The sequence below is a fragment of the Lygodium microphyllum genome, chromosome 13, assembly GCF_053477565.2.
Source record: "Lygodium microphyllum isolate KBCC chromosome 13, Lygodium_microphyllum_v1.1.10, whole genome shotgun sequence".
Classification (NCBI taxonomy): domain Eukaryota; kingdom Viridiplantae; phylum Streptophyta; class Polypodiopsida; order Schizaeales; family Lygodiaceae; genus Lygodium; species Lygodium microphyllum.
In genome coordinates, this window is record NC_141147.1 from 58,860,289 (window position 1) to 58,866,400 (window position 6,112).

Consider the following 6,112-nt stretch of genomic DNA (forward strand, 5'->3'; position numbering starts at 1 on the left):
TTATTAGTCCAAGCCTCATCACAACTTCCCAAGGATTAGGGGATATGCGAGATAGACTCTCTAAAACATTGGTTCTTCCCAAGGATAGTGGGGACATATTTGAAGTCACACAGTGGATGCTGCTCCACATTAATGATTTTGGCAACAATGTGGGGCTTATTTCTTGGCTCTCAATTGGAGATTTATACCCAATTTAGTGAGTGGAAGGCATTGGTGGAGAATCAATCTGCTTTAAACATTCATTGAGTTCAATCTGATCTTGGTGGAGAGTTCACCTCTCACAAGTTTGATAAGTTCTATAGGTGACATGGCATTCTTAAGGAGTTTGACAATACTAACACACTATTCACGAATGGCATAGTAGAGTAACAAAATAGAACCATGATGGAGATGGCCTGAGCATAGAGGGTTTCCCCATGCCCTTTGGACAAAAGAGGTAGCAATACACACTCGCAACCAATTTGTGACTATTGTATTACAAGATGCAACTCTGTATGAAGCCTACTTTGAACAAAAGCCCTCCATTTGCCATTTTTGCATATTTAGGCATGATATCTACATCCATGTCAACAAGAGCAAGAGAGGGAAGCTAGATCTCAATCCAAACGGTGTGTATTTGTTGGTTATATCTAGAAGGGCTATCAACTGCATGACCTAGACTTCAAACAAGGTGGTGGTGAGTTAGGATGTTGTATCCAATGAGATTATTTTTCTTCTTTCGAATCCCCCTTCCCTCAAATGGTGTTTTGACAAGTGGATCTTCTTAACCCCCACCCTCAACACCACCCCTTCCTTCCAAGTTAACTAATCATCAACCTATGAGAGTGTTCAATGGAAAAGGAAACATGAACATGGAAAGAGAAGGGAAGAGAAAGAATACAATGGAAGAAGAGAATGGAAGAAGAAACTATGCACTGAACTCAAATGAATGCTAAATACAAAGAGTACCGATCAGTCCTTGTACACAGCCCAAGGCGTCAACGGAGGCACCAAATCAAGTTGATGATGAAAGGCAACACCAAAAGACGGAGAAGAATCCCTAAATGTCAAAGTGTATTGAGACTCACGAAGGATGAATAACCAGCCAAGTGAGGCAATGCTATAAACAGCAAAGGTATGCTAAAACTAGCCGACTAGTGCTTGTAGGGGCCAAAAATGTTGGCCAACTACTCACATGAACACAAAGAGAATAGGGAAGAGAAAGATTGCAATGAAAGAAGAGAATGAAGAAAAAAATCTGCATTGAGCTCAAAAAGAATGCTGAATACAAAGAACACTGATCAATCCTCCTTGCACACAGCCCAAGGCATCAATGGGGGCACCAAAGGCAACACCAAAAGACAAAGGAGAATCCTTGAATGTCAGAGTGTGCTGAAACCTTCGAAGAATGAATAGCTAGCCAAGTGAGGTATCGCTATAAATAGCATAAATATGCCAAAACTAGCCGATTGCTACTTGTAGGGGCCAAAAATACTGGCCAATTAATCAACAAAATGCCGATTGCCATCATGAATGCTGGTCACTCCACTTTTGCCAGTGTGAACACTGTCCAGACCCACTGAAAAAAAATATTAAGCTAGAAAATAGCTAGGCATTGTGTGAACGCCCCTAAATCTAACTAAAAAAGAAATGCATGCTCTAGAAAGAATTGCCTCCTACATCAAAACACGTGACAAACTAAATATCAAAGCTCCTAATGTCCCCACTTGACTCAGACTGAAGCTCACAAGTAGGAGATGACTGTGCAAGACACACATGACTACTAACACCCCCTCTCAGATCCTAAATATGGTTGAAGGCCAAAGAAGACGAAATGGAGCCAAGGGTGGCAAAAGAAGTGCCAATGGTGATGAAGTCTATCGATCTAGTCCGTTGATGAAAAAGCTCCTCATGATCCTGGGAATTTCCCTCTAAAACACAAGGGGCTAAGGAATCCACAACCACATCACAGATATCATCCCCCCTCTAAAAAGGATTGGAAGTACAAGGGAACCACCAAAGGAGATGGTGGGGGATGGGAAGGAACCTATGAGATAGAGGGTGCACAAGCAAGAAAGGGTGTGGCTATAGAAGACTACCTCCGAGGTTCTTATAAATGAAAGGGGAATGGCGCTTGTAAATCCCTCTCCTCTACCAACCTATCTCTAAAATGCCTCCTATAGAAGAATCCTCAACAAAGAGAGCCTCCTCGATTAAGACCACCCAAGTACTAAGTCTACTAAGGCCGCGAATTGAGAGGAGTGGGAAGCCCAAGAATGAAACATGTAGGACTTCTGAAATGGAGCTCAATAGATGGTTAAGCAATAGCAGCAAAGTGCCAACACCATTAATGGGCACCAAATAAATGTCACCAACAATGACTATATCATCTGATGGACAAAGATCCTACAATAAATATCCTCAAGGAGTCATATGACTTTAAGTACCGCTATCAATAAGTCAAGGCCTCTCTAAAGACAAGATAGTCAACAAAGGAGACTCCATCACATGGATGTGAAGAAACATGGACTCATGGGTAACATCTCGTCTAGAAGTAGAGGAGAACTTAGATGTTTTAGCTCCATCTTTCACTCCTAGACAAAGGTGAGATTATTTCTTCCAACACTTCTCCTTGGGATGAGTGCCCTTTCCATAGTGTGGGCATTTAAGCTTCTTTGAATCTATGTCAGAGCCCAAGAAAGACTTTGAATGTTTAACCTGCTTCTTCTTCTTGTTCTAATCTTCTTGTCCTTCTTGTTAGCCCCTAATAAAAGCCATAGTAAGGCTAGATCCACTAGTACCACTCTCCTTGAGGTGCTCTTCGCATGCTTAAAGAAAAAGAGATATAGAGCACCACCCAAGACCCTTGCACATGCAAGAACTTCCATCCACCAATCAAAACACACCACAAATCCATAGACAATTAGAACAAAGATCAATGCTCATATTGAAGAATATGCAATAGCTCCCTGTAGCTCAAAACAGGGTACAATATTACAATCTTAAGCCACAATCAATGGAACAAGGTGTATAAGGACATGTCCACAATATAGTTCACTCCTCAAAGAACTTGATATCTATAACTCCATGAGGATAGCTCTTTGGAAAAGTCTTCTTTTCAAGGACAACGAAGACAAAGCAACTCTCAACGTCAACCATAATCAAACTATCATACTCATAATCCTCATCTAAGAAAATCAAACTCTTCAACCAAGGCTTGTACACCAACAACATCAACATCACAATCCTCTGCAACTCCAAAGCAATTGAACAAGTAGAAACTCTCGGAAAACTGTTCAGGGAGATCTCAACTCCAAAATCTCACAACCTACAAGGATGACTCCCAATTGCATGGGCTGTCTCCACACGTGCATCCTTCTCACACTCTTTAGCTCCACGAACTCTTTTGTCTTCCTTAGACCACCACTTCAACTTCAACTCAAGCTTCACCACCTCAGCCAACCAAACTACTTAGCACCTTTACAATCTCTTCACAGTCCTTAGATTCACACTAGTGCCACCTTGATTCGCTTGACTTGTCCTCCTACTGTCTTCACACTCCTCAGCCCTCATCTCTTCATAGCCACTATAGCTTCTTTAAATACCTTTGAGGTGGCATAAATCACCTCACTTTCTTTTCTTTCAGGATTTAAACAAATCTTTCCTTGCTTTTTGCATCACAAAGGCTATTATAGATAGCCTTATCAAAGAAACACATCAGCTACTCATAGCCCACCAAATGCTTGACTTTCTTCCACAAAGCTAGCATGCCCAAAAGCTTCTGCTATTCACGCTTCCATCATCACTTTTGCTTTGCCAGTGTTGTTGATATCATGGCTATCATCAACGTCATCACCTTTGCTTCGTTTATCTTGAAAAGCTAGACATGTAGCCCCTTTTCCACCACCTTATCCACATACATGCGTTGGACACAGATTTAGCACCACCATAGTCCATCATAGTAAAAATAGTGGGTTGACGCTCAGTCATCAAGCTCACTAACATCAAAATTGACCATATAGACATGATCTTTGGCCTTCCATGCTATCATATACCACTTTATGATGATATGCCTGCTTACATTGCAAAGATATCAAGTCTTAAACCTACTCAAATTGTGGAATTTGCACTAAGCCAAAACCGTAGAACACCTCTAATAGATACCCATGGCTCTAGGCAAAACCTTGCTAGTCATGAGAGAGAACTCTAGAACTCTCTTCTTCTGAAAACACAGGAAGTCAGCCATTGAAACCAGGCTTTTGTGGACAATAGTGCATTAACTTGCAAACAAAGTAGTCTTAGAACAGTAAATCAGCAATTAAACAGTCACGAACAGGGATGTTAGACTGTGCCTCATTGATAACAACACTAATTGACCTCAATATGACTGTTAAGTAATGTTTATGTGAATAGGTTGTTGATCAACCTAGATATAACAATCAGAACCAAAACTCCGATACATTGGTTTGTTGTGGCTTAACTAGGTTGAAAATCAGAACTTAAACTTGGATACATTGGTTTGTTGTAGCTTTACTAGATTTGAATCCAAAGCAACATGGTTCTTAGCCACATGTTCTAGTCCCCTAAACTGCTCCATGGTTTACTATTGGTTTGCATCAAGACACTTAACCCCGAGAATGCCCAAACCCTAACCTTTGACAAATCAAATACAGGATCTGTAAGGTGGTGTAACTTTACTGCAGTAAAACCCTACCAAAGTTCTCTTTCAAGCGGCGAGTAAGCTACTCACCTATAAGGTACAAGATATGTACGGACAGATACTGTATCAAAACAAACTAAAAGGATATCCTTAGGAGGTCACACGTTTTATCTAGTGAAATCCTACAAAATTTATCCATCAAAAGGCAAGTAAACTCCTCCCCTATGACATTATTTCCGTAGAAATGATCTCTTCTATCTATTTTGAAAGTAAGTTACGCCCTCTCCGATCACAAGGATCCTGCCTGGTATTGAAGATCGTCAAAAACGTATTTCAGTGCATACCATGACGAGAGTGGGATCGAATTTTCAGATTTTCTTTGATGAGAGTGGCAAGGCAACATACCTGGCCTGTTGCATCCAGGTCAACTCGCCTCGTCACCCCGTGGGCATCAGTATTGTTTAGCTTCACCTGCAGTAACTACAGGCCGTTAATAAAAGGGGAGATTCGCACACGGGGGTGAAGAATCTCATAGCGGGAGTCGGCGTTTGTGTCACCTGTTGCAGGGAAGGGCGATTTCCTGGACGGAGGGAGGCAGCTGCGCGGACAAAGACATGAAATCACTGGCAGGATGATGTCATGAGGAGATCGGAGCTTCTGCACCTGAAGGGATGTGAGGAGCAGGAGGCGGCGGAGAAGGTGGAGGAGCAAGAAGAGGAGTCTTCATCCGGCATGGTGTCCAAGAAATGGCTGTCGATCCGGGCCCCGCAGTCAAGAGCCGAAACCCTCGCTGCTGCTGCCGCTGCTTCTTCTTCTGTTAATCTTCTTCTTCTGTTTACTACGAAAAATGGGACAATTAGACCAAAGTGAAGTAGGCTACGGAAGGCGGGATCAAACTAGTTTGCGAGGTCCTCTCTCTCTCTCTCTAACTGCCGCTACAACTGCATTCCGAGGTCACGTAACACCACCTTAAGCTGCTGACATGCCCATGCACACGCACATGCCTTTGCCATCCCCAAACGTTTGGAAAATTCAAGAAATAACATTATAACCCAGTCACGTTGGCAGCTCTAAAATGAATCACCAACTTTCCCAAAAGAACCTCCAATTTCTGAAGGAACCCTTGTGCCTAACGTTATTCGTTACAAAAATAGCAAATATAGATCATTTGATTCAAACTTCAAATCACATCTTTCGGTATCTCAAACGGTAAATATTTTCCATGAACACCACCTTTCCAAGAAGCATGCAACAAGTGAAGCTTGTAGAAGGAGAAAGTCTATGGCTCATGCTCTCAATTGTAGAGATAAATCTACTTATTGCTATTTCTCTATATCCTACTAACAATAATCTTGTGTCTTTTCTATAGTAGGTTGAAGCTTACATTACAACACAAGAAAGGTGGGAATGGAAGGTGTCTTTTCTATAGTGACCATGAGGGGCCAATTTAGTGATGCATTGTTTTAAGGTTTT

General features: G+C 41.8%; 1 protein-coding gene across 4 annotated transcripts in view; it reads right to left on the minus strand.

The window, feature by feature from the left end:
- LOC148026667 (uncharacterized) overlaps positions 1-5,452 on the minus strand; it is a 248,372-nt gene extending 242,920 nt beyond the window's left edge. For all 4 annotated transcript variants that reach the window (XR_015692863.1, XR_015692864.1, XM_087691139.1 and 1 more), the window contains exons 1-2: positions 5,197-5,452; positions 5,045-5,110 (exon numbers count right to left, since the gene is read on the minus strand). The gene's annotated coding sequence lies outside the window, so the exon portion shown is untranslated. The remainder of the gene's footprint in view (positions 1-5,044; positions 5,111-5,196) is intronic.
- Positions 5,453-6,112: the final 660 nt, after the last annotated feature.